At 35.2% G+C, this 18,662-nt stretch overlaps 1 protein-coding gene across 2 annotated transcripts in view; it reads left to right on the top strand.

Moving 5' to 3' along the window:
- The first annotated feature begins 9,784 nt into the window (after nucleotides 1-9,784).
- Nucleotides 9,785-18,662, top strand: part of LOC106069417 (apolipoprotein D-like) — a 54,977-nt gene continuing 46,099 nt past the window's right edge. The window contains exon 1 of one of the 2 annotated variants that reach the window (XM_056033171.1): nucleotides 9,785-9,933. The gene's annotated coding sequence lies outside the window, so the exon portion shown is untranslated. Of the gene's footprint in view, nucleotides 9,934-9,987; nucleotides 10,188-18,662 lie in introns of those variants that run through there. The other variant, XM_056033170.1, reaches the window with a different exon arrangement.

The following is an 18,662-nucleotide window of genomic DNA, read 5'->3' as shown; positions in this document are numbered from 1 at the left end:
TCAATAAATGAATGGCGTCAAGTTGTACTAGGATATCATTGCAACTCTTCTTATGCGTAATTCATTTTGTCGGAGAACATGTCCCACAAACCTCATGCGTCGCTCTCTCACAATCTTACTAAAGGGTCGACTCCCAGTTCGGCATAGGATTTTCTTGATTTAAACCCGATCTCTATAACTGACTCCTTAAATCTGTCTTAGCCATCTTTGTTGAGCCACATTTAGTGTTTTTCAATTTCGGCAGATGACTATTCACTGCAGTTTATTAAGGGAGCCCTGCCACTGGTAAAAATGTGTAACCACTCTTGAATACGCTCTTGGAATTAAGTGACTGTAGTTTGCTTTAGATTTTATATCGAGAAGAGAAGTTTTATCGTCAAAATCATCTGTTGGGGGTTTTCTACCTCAAAATGCTCTGTAGGGGGATCTTAAACTCAAAACCATCTGGAGGGATTTTAAACTTTAAACAAACGCCATCTGTAGAAGAGGGGTTTAAACTCAAAACCCCCGAATGGATTGGCTACGCTCAAATAATTTTAGTGTGTAATTTGCTTTTTTTTTATATTGAAGAGGTATTTTTAGCATTAAACCCCTCTGAATGGGGGTTTAAACTCAAAACCCCTTTTGGCAACGCTTATAGCATTTTGAGAGCGTAATTTGCTTTTTTTCTTACACTGAAGATTTAGTTTTTCGCCTCAAACCCCCCTGGCGAGGGTTTAAACTCAAAACCCCTTTGGCTGCGTTAATAGATTTTAGTGTGAGTAATTTGCTTTTATTTATATTGAAGAGGTATTTTTTACCTTCAAACCCCGCTGAAGTGGGGTTTAAACTCAAATCTGAGTCAAAATCCATTTAGCTACGCTCATAACATTTTGAGTGCGTAATTAACTTTTTTTTATATTGAAGAGGGGGTTTATCGTAAATTTTGGAGGGGGTTTTAAAATCAAAATCTTCCTTAACTGGGATATTGGAATTAGGGGATTTTCGTTTGCATTTTTGTTTTGTTTTATAGAAGAGGGGGGGGGGTTAACTGCAAAAACCCCAAGTAGGGAGTTTAAAACTCAAAACCCCTAGTAGGGGGTTTTAAGCTCAAAACCCCTGTTAGGGGTTTTTAAACTCGAACCCCCCTGGTAGGGGTTTTAAACTCAAAACCCCATTGGTTGTGCTGGGGCAATTGATGGTTTAGTATTAAAATCTCACCTAAAATAAACAAAATCAAAGCAAAAAATCATTCACTAAATTTCAATTCCCCCCCCCCCCCAAGGGAGGCGGGATTTCATTTCGGGGGGGTTTGAACCCCAAACCCCCCCCCCCCTGGCTACGCCCATGATATAAAATATATATTTAGGAGAATGTAGATGTAATTTAAATAAAAAAACAACTAGATAATTAATAGACTAATTGCAATATTAAATTCTAAAATAGTAGATTAGTTTTAGTATTTTATAACATTGCAATATTGACATATTAACAATCTAGACTTTAGAAATAAAAATCTACACTTTAAGTCTAGAAATTAAAATTATAGATCTTGATCTAGTCTAAATCATGTCTGTCTGGTAGTGCGGTTTGCGCGCTGGACTGTCGTTTGGACTCATGGATGGTCCCAGGTTCAAACCCTGCCCGCTCCCATCCCCCGTTGTCCTGCGGGAGGTTTGGACTACAACTCTGAAGGAACATCCGAAACATGTAAAACAACAAACATTCTAAACTAGACCAAGAAATTCTAGATCTAGATTCTATATTGATTTTAATTAGAACTTAAATCTAAATCTAGTTTTAAAAATCTAGTTCTAGTGTAAAAATAAATCTAGATCTAGTGTAAAAAATCAAGCTCTAGTGAAAAAAAAATCTAGATCTAGTGAAAAAAATCTAGATTAGATCTAAATCTAGCTATTATGTCTTTTTAAAATGCGAGTCACATTATGAGGTTCAATACACATTACTATACCGAGATGTTTTTTAATTTCATTTAAAGAATTTATCCCATTTGACGTCAAAGAAAAAAAAACACTACGTCACACGGCCTAGTTAGACTAAAAAATATCATCTATACGAGCAGCTAGCTGAGGGTTCATAGACATTGGTGCACCGAGTGAGATCTTTTAGCATTTCATTTAAAGAATTAACTCCATATGACGTCAAAGGAAAAAAATTCCATTACGTCACACGTCCTAGTTAGACTAAAAAATGTCTTCTATTGGAGCAGCTTCTCGAGGGTTCATAGACATTGGTGCACCGAGTGAGTTCTTTTAGCATTTCATTTAATGGGCTAGTTAGACTATATATATATATTTTGCTATAACTTAGCCAAATAACCTCAACGAAAGGATTATGAAATAACAAAATAGAATGTTTAATAACCAAATAGGAAACTAGATCTAGAATTACACTAATCACATCACAAGCGTCGTTTTCATCTCTAATCATCGGCCATCTTGACTTCCTCTGTTCTCTATCGTGTCCTCTGGTACACAATGTCGCGCCAAATGACAGTGCGCAATGTAGAGTCATAACACTGCCCCCTCCTTAGTTATGTTCGTCCCGAACATGACCAGATTTTCGCTAGGGCTGAAGAATTGTCAGTTCAGATGAAGTTCTGGCAAGAAAGTTATAGTCCCACTGGAGGCCAGGTCATAAACACATTGTCATTTCAAGCCATCTCCAGAAGGTAGGCCTGTCTACACATGTCCATTAACCACATTATCAGTGTCCAGTTTCCGCTGAAATTGATTCATCTTTTACTCTGCTTTGTGAAGGCAGACGTACACACGTTTGTCAAGTCCAGACCTGTTGATGGTTTTTCTGGTATTTGCATTGTTCATTCGAGGTGCCGCCCGTAGAGTTCTTATTAAATTTCTGTCTGCAGTAGGTACTGGTAGCCAAACAGGAGTATTGGACACAGACCCAACGTTGTCTGATTTGTTCATGCCCATTGAAGCACTCATATCAAGGGCATCGAAAGCAATAGTTTCACTCTGCCTGTAGGTCACTCCTCTAGTTTCTTCATCTAGCGTTTTCTTTTCGGGTCCGCGCTTATCGTTGAAAAGGTTGCCACTTTCTTTATCTTGAAAGCTTGACGCATCTAATGTGTCATTATGATCATCGACGGCGCTGCCACCACCAACACTTTCCTTGTAACTACCCGTATAGCCACAACAGTGATTGGTTGATGTTTCAATCTCCGCTCTTCTAGGATGTAGCTGGCCTTCCAGTTCGATCCACTTCAGTTTGTCCCTTTTATGATACCTGTTTACTGACAGATTAGACCACTTTGGTATGGTCGTATGTTCGATTCGTTTCACCTGAATGCCTTCCACACCATCATCAAGCAATGGGAACTCTATGTGTCCATATTGTACAGTTCCACTTCCAATGTTTAGAGATAAACCGAATTCCTGCATAAAATCCAGACCCAGGATGCAATCGTCGACAACATTGGCGATCAGAAAATCATGACTAAATGGTTGACTTCCTATTTCAAAATTAAGCCGTACCTGTCCTAATATAGGTAACAGTTCGCCACCTGCCGTTTTAAGAGTAGAGCCATTCACTCGTATTATTTCCCGATCACCAATCAGACTGGGTCCAACTATCGACCGCGTTGCCCCTGTGTCCAAGAGGAACCTATAAGAACCAGCGCCAATCTTTCCCTGCACTCTCAAGGTTCTGCTTTGTTCTAACACTCTGAAAGGAGTCTTTATTCTCGGGGTTTCGATTTCCTGGGCTGCCCGTTCTTGCTCCCTAAGCCCGTAGAATCGTAGCGGTTGACGTTCCGATGCACAGCCTTGGCCTTGGAACAACATGTTACAATTCCTCCGTAAATGACCTGGAGTGTTACAATTCCAACAACGAAAAGTCTTTCTACTACGCCTTGAGGTCTGATAATGTTCCCGTTCATTTAAAGCCTTTTCCACCATTCTTCGAATCCGCCTCGGCAGATCCTCCTCTTCCGCCACATTTAACGTCCGACAATAGTGTATGCTCCTCGCTGAAACTTCGGCCGCCTCGTAGGACAGGGCATAGATGAGGGCTTCGTTGATTTTCCGTTTTCCGCTTATTCGGATGGCTTTCTTAAGTTCCGAATCTCGCACTCCATCTATGAAAGCATCTGTGACCAGAACATCCAGAAGTTCCTGTGTTGCCGATGGGTAGGCAAGACGGGCGAGACGTTCCACGTCTGCTGCTAATTCCTGTAATGTCTCTCCGTTTTTCTGTTGTCGATTCTTTAATTGCATCCTGAAAACTTCCTGCAGGTGTTCATTGCCGTATCGTAGTTCCATTGTTTTGACCATGGCATCGTAATCTGTCCGATCCGTCATAGTCTGTAACAATTCGGCTGCCTTGCCTCTGAGTGCCAACATGAGACCAGTTGCCCTATCTGCCTTGGTAACCCATCTGTTGACTTGCGCCGCCGCCTCGAATTGTAATCGATACGCCGACCAAGACACAGAGCCGTCAAACACCGGTGGTTTAATCTTCCCCGTCATTTCAGTCACAGTGGCTCCCACATCTTGTTTCTTTTCCAGCTCCACCTTCATTTCATTTCGTAATTGTTGAATTTTAGAATCAACATCTCCCACCATTTGGGACCTTAATTCAGCGACCTCATTTCTTAATTGTTGTTTGAAACTGTCTATGCCATTTTTCAATTCGGTCACAAATGATTTTATAGAGCCCAGTTCATTACCCATTTCTTTTTTAAGTTCATCCTTTAATGATTTCATGTCTTCTTTCATCGAGTTCCCTATGTCAGTATTTGTTTTGCCTTGTTCTTGCATCATGTTCCAAAGCTCCATCATAGTCGGTTCTATTTCAAACTCATAGGTCTCCGGGTCCTGTTCTTCCTCTATCATGCTTTGCCTAAGACGCTCCATAAGTGCCTCCTTGTTGCCGCTCACCTTCAGCTCTCTACCTCTGAGTTCCTGCCTAAGTTCCTGTAATGACAGTTGACTAAGTGTTTTCTTAGACGCCATCTAGTATTAAAACGTTGATCAACTAAAATCAAAACTTATGTTGATTTACCCGAAAATGGACTCGTTCAATGTCCCATACATAGATCTAGACCATCTTCTCCCCTTTCGTTGAGGATCCCACTTCTGACACCAATTGCTATAACTTAGCCAAATAACCTCAACGAAAGGATTATGAAATAACAAAATAGAATGTTTAATAACCAAATAGGAAACTAGATCTAGAATTACACTAATCACATCACAAGCGTCGTTTTCATCTCTAATCATCGGCCATCTTGACTTCCTCTGTTCTCTATCGTGTCCTCTGGTACACAATGTCGCGCCAAATGACAGTGCGCAATGTAAAGTCATAACACTATATATATATATATATATATATATATATATATATATATAAGGATTAAAGACGCTTTTTTTTTGTTTTGTCTGTTAGTCTGTCTGTCCGTCATGTTAATAGCGAGAAAAAAAAAGACTACAAGCTATTGAAAATCTGATTAAAATTTAATTTCCCTTCCGAAACATCGCATTAGTTTTAAGTTTCTATAATAGATTGTTCCGGATGTTTATATATTTGTAGTGAGAGAAAATAAGAATTCCAGATTGATCAAATACCGTTAAATGTGGGATTGTTATGAAAATTAGATGTACCATAGCATTATGTGGAGATTTTCAAACCATAATTTGGTGTTAGGAAGTTGTTTTCCTTAAAAATCGGAACATACTATTAATTAGATTTTCTAACGTTTTAGTTAGAAAGTTAAATGTAGTGTAAGAGAGAAGTGCGATTTTACATAAATAGAGTTAAAATATTTTTCATAAAAAATCCGGAACAACCAACTTTCGTAAATGAGAAAATTATTTGTTTTATTTATTAGAAGAGGGATTTCAAACATTTATTAGCGTTATTAGATTTTTCATATAAAATTCGGATCATTTTTGGCGACGATTTGTAAGAAAATTAAGGTAATGTAGGTCGATTTCTTTTTCGAAACAAATCCAGAACATTCTTTACCGATTAAACAACTTTTATTATGTAAAATAAGTCTAAAAAGTGCTTTTCAATAATCGTTTCTAGTAAATTACTTTTTTATTTTAAAATTCTGAACAACCTATTGTCGATATATTTGAAAAAAATAAAGTCATTTTACATAAATTTGTTTTAAGTTGATATTGATAAATAAACTATAGTGACGAAGTGTCAAAGAATATAAGTGTAGTATTAGTCAATTATGCGATTTCAAACAATCATTTGACAAAATTTATTTTTTATAAAACAATATCGGGAACAACTTTATAGTTAATGAAATATAAATCAGTATAGATTTTTTTATTTAGCATTTATATGTTATTTACATGAAAAAACCGTAACAATGTATTAAAGATCATGTGTTTATTGCAACGTTTAAGCATGGAAATAAAATCTAATATAAGTTAGAAGAGCAAACAAATAGTCGTTGGCATTGATTTGTTTTTCACAAAACATCCGGAACAATCTATTATAGATACTTAAAACTATTGCAATATTCCTGAATGAAAAATTAAAGGTTAAATCAGATTTACAATAGCCTTTAGTGTTATTTGTTAATCTAGTCGTGACGGACAGACCGACCAACAGACAAAACGCACAAAAATAAGCTTCTTTTACCGGATGGGGGCACTAAAAAAAAATAAATAAAATCTGATATTTTAAAAAAGTTTACGGAATTGGTTTATCGTTGTATCATGTTGCGACGTTACGCTACTGCACGAAAGTCGCTGCATAAAATGTCCATTTTAAAAAATGTGCGTGATATTTACATACAAAGTGCATTATTAGCCTTTATAAACAAACAGAAATGTTTTCTTTTAATTGTAGCAGCTAGTTGACCAGTAAAAACACCTTTAACTATTATTTATATTTGTTGTAAACATTTCTTGTACATTTTATAAATATATGACTTAGTAATACTGAAAATACACAAAAGTTATACATCGTTGTTAGCATATTGTAACATTGCCTCCCTTAAATTTACGTAATTGTTTTAGAATTGGTGTATTTTTATGAAAAAATCGCTTGCATAATTAATTTTAATTAATTAAACGGTTTGCATTTAGAAAACCAAAAGTAGCCATTGCACCTTAACTTTTCAAGCCGAATTTAATGGTGAAACAATATTTTTCATATCTCTTCTAGTTTTCGAGATCTGAGTGTGACAGACGGACAGACGGACATTTTGCACAAACCTAATAGCGGCCTTTTCCCTTACGGGGGCCGCTAAAAATACACAAAAAGCTAATATTAAGTGTAGTTGTATCAATTATTTTGGATCAATTAAATTTGTAATAGATCTAGACTAACAATAATAAATCTGTGCGATTAGAAATATTTTTACCAATCATTTTTGCATATGACGGAGAAGAATGGAGAAAGAAAGTTGACAGATCTTGTGTGGTGCCCTAACGGTGCAGCAGACCAAGGGAAAGGTAAAAGTGAATGTGAAGTTAGATGTGAACCTGGCTTAACTGATGTCTTATAATGCGTATCTAATTGATCTAATTGTTTTGTAAAGGGTCAATCTCTTATTCAAAGCCTCAAGAAAAAAATATTTTCGTCAAAGAAGCAAAAAAAAAATCGTTTAAGTTTGTGTTTAACGGTGATGTAGACATCCCGCAGTTCACGGGATAAAATGAAAAATTACTTAATAATTGTTATTTTAATTTATGTCCAACTTATTTGCATAGTAAATAGATTTTTTCTCTTTAATGTAGTATTTAGTATGACAGAACTTACATAACTTAGAAATACAATTGTAAAAAAAAATATGTTTTACCAAAAATTTAAAACCATTTGCATAAATGTGTTTAAAAATATGGTACAATTTCATTTCCCTTACTAAAAAGCCTCTAGTGTTTGTTACTATTAATAGTGAATAGTTGTAAAAATGGTGTATTTTTATGAAAAACTGCTTGCATAGTTTATTTAAAAAAAATAAATTTTTCGCTTTCAGAAAAGAAAAAAAAGTAGCCGTCGCATAAAAAATTTGAAAGGTCTTAAATATTATGATGTCGGATTTCAATATCTTTTCTAGTTTACGAGATCTAAACGGGACGGACGACGGACGGACAGACAGACCACACAAAACTAATAGCGTCCATTCCCCTTTCGGTGCCGCTAAAAATTAAAAACATAAGAAATCTGGCCAAAAACATTGATGCTGCACTTTTGGTCTTTACATTTTCAGAACGAGGATAAAAGCTTGAATAGTTGTCATACACAGATATTTTTTTTTCTTGATCAACCTGTCAAATAAATTCACTGGGTGATAGAACAACTCTGCTAGCGAACAGTCTATGAACATGGAAAATTGTCTAGTTATGTTTTGTTTCTATTCACTAAGCCTTAGACGACATGTTAATATAAAGAGAACTAATTCAGTTTATACCACCACTTCAGTCAAGTACTATTTCTTTCCCTTCTTTGAGATACAAAATAAAATAATTTATTACCAATAGTTAATTAAGTAATTGTTATTTTTTCAAAATTGATTCCTGTGTTGTCAGATAAAAGATATAATTGTGCACAATTTCAGCTTGATCCGAGATTGGTAAAATAACGTGTTCAACATTTTGGCATGACAGACAGACAGACAGACAGACAGACTGAGTTGATATAAGTATTTTAAAAATTAATTCTCTTAGTAAGAGGGGACACGCTAAGGAACTTATTTAGTAGCACTACTTAATGACTTGCCACAATTACTTTCTAGGTATCTACATCATTCGTTCATTCCCGCCCCTCTTTTAGACCAGACTAAAACTTATCATTTCATTCACACAAAATAAAATTAAAGAGAACATAAACTGAAACTTTCTTTATTTCGAGGCGTTTCATCTACATCACGTTATTTTACAATAGACATGGAGTCCCTAAATGTAATTAAAATTTTTATAATCATTAACATATTGCAAAGTTATTCACCAATATTCAGGTTCGATAATCCTCTGTGGACGTACAAAGAACACGACTTCATTAATCTCTTTCGAAATTTTCACATTTAATTTCTGTGCACTTTTTCCGGCCCTACCTTTATTTGCAGAGTGGCAGATAATCCATTTCTCGTTATATTCACTCAGCAATGTAGCCACGCGAGACCATTTAATTCAAGCTGTCTCCTGAGTTGTTTTTTCTTTGTGTCTAGCTTCCAAACCCATGTCAACAAGCCTTGACTTCTTTGCTATTTCCCATTGCATTGCCGAATGTTTCTAAGTTGTTCAATACACATTTAAATTTATATGAAACAAGAAACAAAGAGAAGGTTGGGTCGGGTAGAAATAATGAAACTAAAGAAGCATTAGTATAAGGACTTTGTTTATTAAATGGTACTACAAAGTAAACAAGTTGTTGAATTTAAAAATTAAATTAAATTTTTAAGCTGAAAAACATTTATAATAGCATAAAACACAAAGTATAAACCAATAAAAACATCCTTTCTCATCATGTCGTCACCATTATCTTCTATATCTCTTCATCTATCGCTCGCTCTCTTTGTGTGTGTGTGTGTGTGTGTATGTGTAGGCCTACTTTGATACCTCCACCAAGTTTGTGTTTGTCGCTTTCTCTGTTTTTCTTCTGCATTTCTTTAGCCAGGTCTATATAAATGCTATCTCACTCTCTCTCTCTCTCTTTTCATTTCAGAGATTATTTTACATGATTGTTTAAATCATAATCAATAATCTCTATCCTGTTGTGTATGTAGACGTATGTGCGTCCGTGAGTGTATCTAAGTTTATGTGTGTGTGTGTGTTTGTGTGAAAGAGAGAGCATGAGTATGTGTGTCTGCCCGAGTGTTACATAGTCAATACAATGTGGGGGAGTACAACATAACAAAAAGAAAAAAACTTTCCGTCTGTAATCTCCAAGAGCGATCACTCTATCACCTTGAGCTCACATCTGACGACGATGCCCGTGAAGGTTGAGGTAAGTCTATTTGATTTCCTACTGCTTGGACTGTGTACATTTATTTGTCTACACATCCAGACCCAGGGACGCATTTTGTGCCTAAAGAACACATTGCGCCTGATCATTTTTTTTTTAAATTGCATAAGCAATCCATGGCACTCAGACATCAAACTTGTATTTGTGTGAAATCTTGAAACTTAACTGCAAACGCTTTATTTATTTCTCTTTTTTTCATCCTTGTTCATTCCATAAATCTGAAAGTTTACTTTCAAGTGAGTCACTGTTTACTATTTCTATTTACATTTAAAAGAGAGATAAGTTTTCCTAGTTAAAAACGTACTCATAAAATCACAAAGTTTATCACAAAGTTTGTCACGTGATTTCAATTGCTAGTCAAATGGAAGCCTTGAGATGTTTTCTGAAATGTTTTCTCCCGCAGCTTGGGACAAAATCAGCGATTTATAATTTGTATATGTTCATTGTGAGATCATGTCAGTTTTGAATCATATTTGAAAATGTCACGTGACATTCTTGACTGAAGTCTTTTTTTTTTTAAAGTCTAGAACTTTTTTAGAGCCATACAATGTTATTTGTAAAAAGCCTTCTTTCAATTCCAGTCTTTGAACTTACGAACCATCACTGTGTGTTCTAGATGTGTACAAGTTTGGATGAAAGATGTTGCCTTACGTCCCCAACGTCTCGTGTACTAAGCATTACGTTTCTAACCAATCAAAACATGTTTTTATTATCTTAAACAGTTTAGGATTTGTTGTTAATCCTTTGAATCTTAAAAAATAAGGTTTTAAGGAAATGATGTTACATTGACATAAGTGTGATACACAGCTGAAACATTGAATAATCCTCTGGTTGCAGCTTTTACTTTTGTTTATTTTGAAACCGTTGTATGTGTAGATATAAATAGATGCATTTATAAAATGGAAAGGGATAATGTACAATAGGTTTGAACATACAAAGTACATATGGAAATATAAAGTACTAGCCGGACATTACCCGCGACCTGCGGGCCTTAGTTTGTGTATTACTGATGTAGTCACTGATATAGTGCATTAGAAACGATTAAAGACAATAATAATGTTATAAGTAAAGTGAATGCATGAATTCAGGAATGAAAAAATATTATGAATGGAGCTAAAAAAAAAAGCTAATTGACATGAATCCTATTTTTTTATGAAAACATTGGCTTGTGTATAGATCTATATTTAGAAGAACGCGATATCAAGAATAGAGTTGCACTAATGACGAACGAATGTATGTTAAAATGCTTTAGGAAAAAAAATGAATGTTAATTTGATTAAAATAGGAAATGAATGAACTGTAATTAGTATGTTCATGTGTTTAATTATAAAACTATCTTTGCTAAGAGAAGTTCTATCCCCTTAGAGCTGAAATAGTTTTTTAGAGCTAGGAAAAGAGTTTCGTAACATTTCGGTCTGCGCATGCGTGACCTTTTCTATTAGATTACGCGAATGAATGAAAGTGTAACCTTTCGGTAATGTCTAATGAAAGAATATGCGTCAAGAGATCTAAATTCGCAGATATAAAGAACGAATTTATGTAAAAATGTTTTTGAAACACAAATTTGAAGGTTAATTTTATTAAATAATGAAATCAATAGACTATATGTTGTATTTTCATGTGTCAAATTAAAAAAAAAAACTATCTGCGCAAAGAGTACTTCTTAAAAGTAGATCTAGATCTAAATCCTTTCGATCTTTTCTCATGTTAAGATTGTAAACAAAGCCTAGATTCATAAAATACTATAGCTTTAATAGAGTCGGTCAACTTTTTTTTTGAGGGTCTTAAGTTTGTTTTAGGGCTACAATACATACACTACGGTCTAAGTTAGCACCCAAGGAACATTTCTGCCTAGTTTTATCAAGATTGGTCAAGCGGTTTTGATGTCTATAAGTAACATACATACGCCTCACATTCTACTTTATAATATAGATTCTTGTCAACATGTAAATACCATGCAGAGGTGGTCTTATGGGGTGGCGAGTGGGGCAACAGCTCCTGGCTCCGCGAGTTAAGGGCTGTGATAAAGATAATTTTTTGTCACCTCAGCCAACCATATGTGGCCCTAATATGACACTTGCCCAAGGCTGCCTCTGTGGCATGTAAACCAGTCAAGTAGTTATGTACGTGTGAACTTGTTGTGGAAATATAAACTGATATGACACTTGCCCAAGGCTGCCTCTGTGGCATGTAAACGAGTCAAGTAGTTATGTAAGTGTGAACTTGTTGTGGAAATATAAACTGATATGACACTTGCCCAAAGCTGCCTCTGTGGCATGTAAACCAGTCAAGTAGTTATGCACGTGTGAACTTGTTGTGGAAATATATTTATTTATTGAATCCTCTTTTTAAACACGTCTTCATCTTGTGTTATTTATATTATATTGTAATGTAACTTGGTAAACCTTTTATGTAAATTAGTAGTTGATTGTTGTTGGTGTTGATTTAGAGCCATTTATTATTACAACAGTTTGTTCTCCCCCAGTCAGAAAATCCTGAATACATTCATATAATGAACCAGCAATGCAAAAATATTTTTATATTTTCAGCAAGCTATAGTGATAAACTTTGTCAAACGACTTAGAAAAATCTAATAAAATAGCATCTATTTGCTTACTATTACTTAAGCATTTTGAAATGTCCTCAATTAGTCTTTTTGGCAGTGTTATAAACCAGCACTGCCAAAATATTTCACATTTTGTTAGCAACAAAAGCCTTAGAAAAATATTTCTTTTTTCACTATAATCGCCCTTTTATTTAATGTATTGCTTTAGAAGTGATGTGTTTGGATTAAAATAACGGACTCATTTTTGTCTTTAACAAAACGATTGGTTGTTTACAAGACAGTCACTGCGAAGTATTTTTGTTAGTTTTGAGATCTGAGTCTGACAGACGGACGGACCACACAAAACGAATAGCGGTTTTTCCATTTCAACCAATTATTCCTGACCCACGAATGAGTTCTACTCTTGTTGTGTTACTCTTATATCAGGTTGGGCTGTATTGCTGTTTTATTCTACGTCCAGAACTCGAAGTTTGAGTTTCAAATTGTTTTCCTTGTCAGTTGTTCGTAACGTTGCTAGAGGGATACTTCATTTCTAAACATGTTTCTCTGCCTAATGTCAAGCGGGTCGATGGACATCTACTATTATTTTATATTGGTTCAAGACATTAAAACATATGTTTTAGTGCAGAGGCTTTACTGTTAGCTCTGAATCTTTTTATTTTTCTACAACTCTTTATCATAGACCTCTCAATCAAACTTCTCTCTATCATTCTCCTCTCTACCATACTTCTCTCTATCATATTTCTCTCTATCATACTTCTCTCTATCATACTTCTCTCTATCATACTTCTCTCTATCATACTTCTCTCTATCATACTTCTCTTTATCATACTTCTCTCTATCATACTTCTCTCTATCATACTTCTCTCTATCATTCTCCTCTCTACCATACTTCTCTCTATCATACTTCTCTCTATCATACTTCTCTCTATCATACTTCTCTTTATCATACTCCTCTCTATCATATTTCTCTCTATTATACTTCTCTCTATCATACTTCTTCCTATCATACTTCTCTCTATCATACTCCTCTCTACCATACTTCTCTCTATCATACTTCTCTCTATCATACTTCTTCCTATCATACTTCTCTCTATCATACTCCTCTCTACCATACTTCTCTCTATCATACTTCTCTCTATCATACTTCTCTATATCATACTTCTCCCTATCATACTTCTCTCTATCATACTGCTACTTATCGTACTTCTCTCTATCATAGACGTCTCTTTCATAGATTTAGACTATTTAATTTCTTCTGGTTCTAGACTCCAGAGGATATTGTTAGTTAAACTGATATTTTTAAAAAGTTTAAAGATCAAAGAAATATTTTTCTTCATAATTTTGAAAGCTGTTTCGCTTATAGCACAAAATAATTGCACTCTAAGGGAAACTCTTATTGTTCTTTCACTTGACGTCTTATTCAAACTGATTCAAAACGAAAGGGGGGGGGGGGGGCAACTAGTTAGTACAAAGATCCCTTGTACTCATTGTGATAGGGTTCACATGATAGCTCTATACTTGTGTATTTAGTTACCAGCCTAGAAGTTTACTTCAACATTCTTGACAAGATTTAGTTGATCCTGAAAATAGCCAATAATATTGTCCTAACAAAGAAGCAGTGTGCTCAAAGATAGAAACGTGTATCTGTGCGTGTGTGTGTGTCTGTTTGTCCGTGTGTGTGTGTGTATGTGTATGTGTGAGATCGCTTTCACTGTTTTCCTTTCAGATCTCCACTTTCAAGGTCGAGTGAGTCTCTAGTTTGGCATCAGTTTTTAATTGAACTGTAATCACTAGAGTCTTAGCCACTTAATGCTTTGGTGACAAGATTATCTCCCCTTGCTAAGGCGTCTTTTAAGAGAAGTATTATGAGATATAAAGAATAAAATATTTATGGATTTCTTACTGAATCATTACATAGTCTTTGTTCATTAATGAACTCTCTCTCACACACACACACACAAATATGGCTTTTTTGGGCATATGTTTTCTATTGCTATTTAAACACCCTCCCACGTCTATTCGTCACAAAACACTAAAGTCTACTCACCAGGAGTTTTGTGCACTTTTTTAAAGTGTAGAATAGTTTGTTTCGTTGTTTTTCATCTGCGCAGCATCAAGTGTGGCTGGAAAGTTTTGTAAACAGCTTGGTCTGCCTAGACAAGGAAACAACAAAAATGCTACACTAATAACCGAAGATAATCAAAAAGATTATGTGTGAACTAGTTTTAAAAACTAAATGTGGCATCAAAAATAAAAGTCTTAATTTATTTTCCATATTTGTAATTAAAATAGTAGAAGCCAGTTTAGTGACAAGTTATTTGTAATATTAAAAAATATCTCTTCTGTCAGCTTCGCCTTCAGTAAACTTTATGATTAAATTGTAGAAAGAAGTCTGGGGCCATAGTTAGACCTTTTCCTTATAATAGGCGATACAGTTGACTTTTAGTTCTATGTCACTCTGACTTTGACTTTGTCAATGACAAGATTAAGATTTGTTTAACGAAAACAAAACTCCGAGAAAGAAGAAAATTTCCATCCCCTTAAAAAAAAGCCAATTTTTGTTCTGATATGTCTCATCAACGCAAGGAATATCTTAAGGCTCGAACTTTATAAGTTCATTTATTTTCGGTCTCTATAAAAAATAAAATATGCCTTCCATTTTTTTTTTGACATAAAGACTAGAAACTTTTAAATGAATAAATCAAATTGCTGTCTACAGAACTTGGTCACAAATCTTTTCATACAGTCATTGATTTCCAAGCATATGAACTACATGTCGACTTTGCCTTTATCTCAATGTATGAGGTTTATCTCAACGCTAAGGTTGTCAATTGTAGTCAAACTGAATTTACATTTGATTGGATCAATAAAAATTATCTTATCTTATCTTATCTTGTCTTATCTTATCTTATCTTATCTTACTGTATCTGTTTAGCTTCCTAAGTGCGCCTGGTTAAAGCTGTTGCCTTGACTTACACCTCACACTGAGCTCAGTGTCGCTGTAGTCACTAACGCGGTTTAAGAACCATTGAAACGTCAATTGGGTGAAGGATTATACAAATGAGATTGAGTGTTACAATGGAGTGACCTGAATGTGTCGGATTATCTCAAGCGTTTCTTTCTCCTATATTTGACAATACCATTGAGCTATGAGGTGTGATTGGATTGTCCCAAGCCATTCTTGTTGAGTCAACATAATAATCGGCAAGATGTTCAGCTGACTGGAAATTTTCGAATACTTCACAGAATATTGCTTACTCTATTGCTTACTTTATTGCTTACTTTATTGCTTACTCTATTGCTTACTTTATGGCTTACTTTATGGCCTACTTTAGTGCTTACTTTATTGCTTATTCTATTGCTTACTCTATTGTTTACTTCATTGCGTACCTTATTGCTTACTTTGTCGCTTACTTTGTCGCTTACTTTGTCGCTTACTTTGTCGCTTACTTTGTCGCTTACTTTATGGCTTACTTTATTGTTTACTTTATTGTTTACTTTAGTGCTTACCTAATGTAAAGAAAGGTCTTCAATTTATTACCCCCCCCCCAGTCCTTTTTTTTGTCGAGAGCGTTTCGAGTTCACCCCCCTCGAGAGATTTGTGAGTTTAAAACCCCTTCCCCTCGAGAAGCCGAAAAAAATTGATAGATCATTGTTGGGGGGTGGGGGGGGGAAGTTTGAAGCGCATAAGCAAAAGTGCTACTAGAATAAACAGGGGTCCAAAATATGAGAGCGTGTTTGTGTCAGGGCCGCATTAGGATGCGGGTCATTCCTATTCAAAAATGGGGTTTCTAGAAAGCGAAAGAGAGGGAAAGAGAGAGAGAAGAGAGAGAGAGAAGAGAGAGCGGACGTAAAATTTCAATGTAACAGATCAACGGGTTATGTTATGTTGATCTTTAGAATGCAATTAAAATTACAATTTAAAAAAACAAGTGGTGGGGGTTCTGGCCTGAAACTGTTATGAAGAAATGTATTCGGTGTCTAATACCGTACATTGCTCGCATTAAGATTAAAGATTGCAAAAAAAAAAAAAAAGTAACCAAAAAAAGAGAGGGTTGAGGGAGGTCACGGTCGAAATATAATATAGATTAAACTGAGAAGCCGAAGATAAGTCATATCAGTGTATGTATGTGTCGGGGGCGCATAATGGAGCTTGTGTTTCCAAATCAAGACAGGTTAAAATAAGTAAAATGGGGTCCCAGAAAGAGAAAGAGAGAAAGAGAAAGTGGGCCGATTGTAACAATGACACTGATTCACGTGATCGTTAAAACAGTTGAATATATATTAGTTAGGGAAAAGTTGTGCTGGCCACATGACACCCTCGTTAACCGTAGGCCAAAGAAACAGATGACCTTTACATCATCTGCCTTATAGACCACACGGTCTGAAACCGAAAGTAGCGAGTGTTAATAATATCTTGACTTGTGTTTTATTCAACAAAATTAATTGACAGAAGCTAGTTGTTTCTATACGAATTCTTTTCGCTCACAATGGAGTTAATCTACTCTATCGTAGACTACAATATAACTCTTGTCTCTTTTAAACCAAGTGGTCATTTGATGTTAATGGCGTGTCATTTGACTACAACAAATAACCACCGTCACTTAGGGATACCCCATGATTTAATGCAGTGATGCCCAAAATCCGGCCCGCGGGCCAAATCCGGCCCGCGACGTAGTTTCATCCGGCCCGCCGAAACGTAAGCACAGAGTGTAGAAAATATATCCCACCCCACTTTTTTTAAAAGGTTGAAAAATGTTATCAAACCTAACTTAGGGCCCTGATTTTGCCTCTGATGGCTTGGTACCGTGACATTTAACATTTGTACGTTTACGGAAGGGGAAAAAGGAGAGCCGAAAAAACAACTAGTGGACAAGTGCTTATTCTACCAGGAAAAGTGAACGATCTTGACTTGTTTGTGAAACATAATAAGACAAGGTATTTGTTTTATAAAGAAAATTTGTCTGTTTAAAAAAAAACAATAACATACAAGATTACAAAGAGAGTTTGTGTTACACAAACTCAGAGACGGCCCCCGTCGAAGTCGGATCCCTGTCGGATCTGCATATTCGCAAATAATATTTAAGAGGTGATTTAATTTTGATATAAAATGTTTTACATGTTTCGGATGTTCCTTCAGAGTTGAAGATAATTACTTCCTAGTCCAAACCTCCCGCAGGACGACGGGGGATAGGAGCGGGCAGGGTTTGAACCCTGGAACATCCATAAATCTGAACGACAGTCCAGCGCGCAAACCACACGACCAGGCAGCCATCCGATGGTCAAAAGTAATAATGTTTCAAAGATTCATTTGCCGTAAATTTAAATTTAAATTAAATAAAAATAGTAGATTAGTTTTAGTATATTAAAACATTACAATATTGATCAAAACGTTTGGAAATGAAAATCTACACTTTTTTTTTACACTTTAAGTTTAGAAATTGAAATTCTACATCTTAATCTAGTCTATTTTAGTCTAAACTAGATCTAGAAATTCTAGATATAGACTCTAAAATAATTTTAATTAGAATATAAATCCAGATCTAGATATACTGTAATAAAAATCTAGATCTAGTTTAAAAAATCTAGATTAGATCTAAATCAAGAAATCATTCCTTTTTTAAACGCAAGTCACATAACGAGGCTTAATAAACATTACTATACCGAGTTCTTTTTTCATTTCATTCGAAGAATTCATTCCATATGACGTCAAAGGAAAAAAAAAACTACGTCACTCGGCCTAGCTAGACTAAAAATCGCCTTCATCATTACGAGCCATTTATCGAGTGTTCATAGACATTGGTGCACCGAGTGCGTTCTTTTAGCATTTTTTTTAAAGAATTCATTCCATATGACGTCAAAGGAAAAAAAACACTACGTCACACGGCTTAGTTAGACTAAAATATGTTTTCATTAATACAAGCAATTTTTCGAGGGTTAATAGACATTGGTGCACCGAGTGCGTTCTTTTAACATTACATTTAAAGAGTCCATTCATATGACGTCAAAGAAAAAAAATTCCATTACCTCACAATAGGCTAGTACCGGTACCATAAAAAAATGTCTTTATTTACACGAGATATTTAACGAGGGTTCATAGACATTGGTGCACTGAGTTCTAATAGAATTTATTTAAAAAAGA

The sequence above is a fragment of the Biomphalaria glabrata genome, chromosome 6, assembly GCF_947242115.1.
Source record: "Biomphalaria glabrata chromosome 6, xgBioGlab47.1, whole genome shotgun sequence".
NCBI classification, from domain to species: Eukaryota; Metazoa; Mollusca; class Gastropoda; family Planorbidae; genus Biomphalaria; species Biomphalaria glabrata.
The sequence above is the reverse complement of the archived record's forward strand: the minus strand, read 5'-3'. Positions and strand labels throughout refer to the sequence as shown.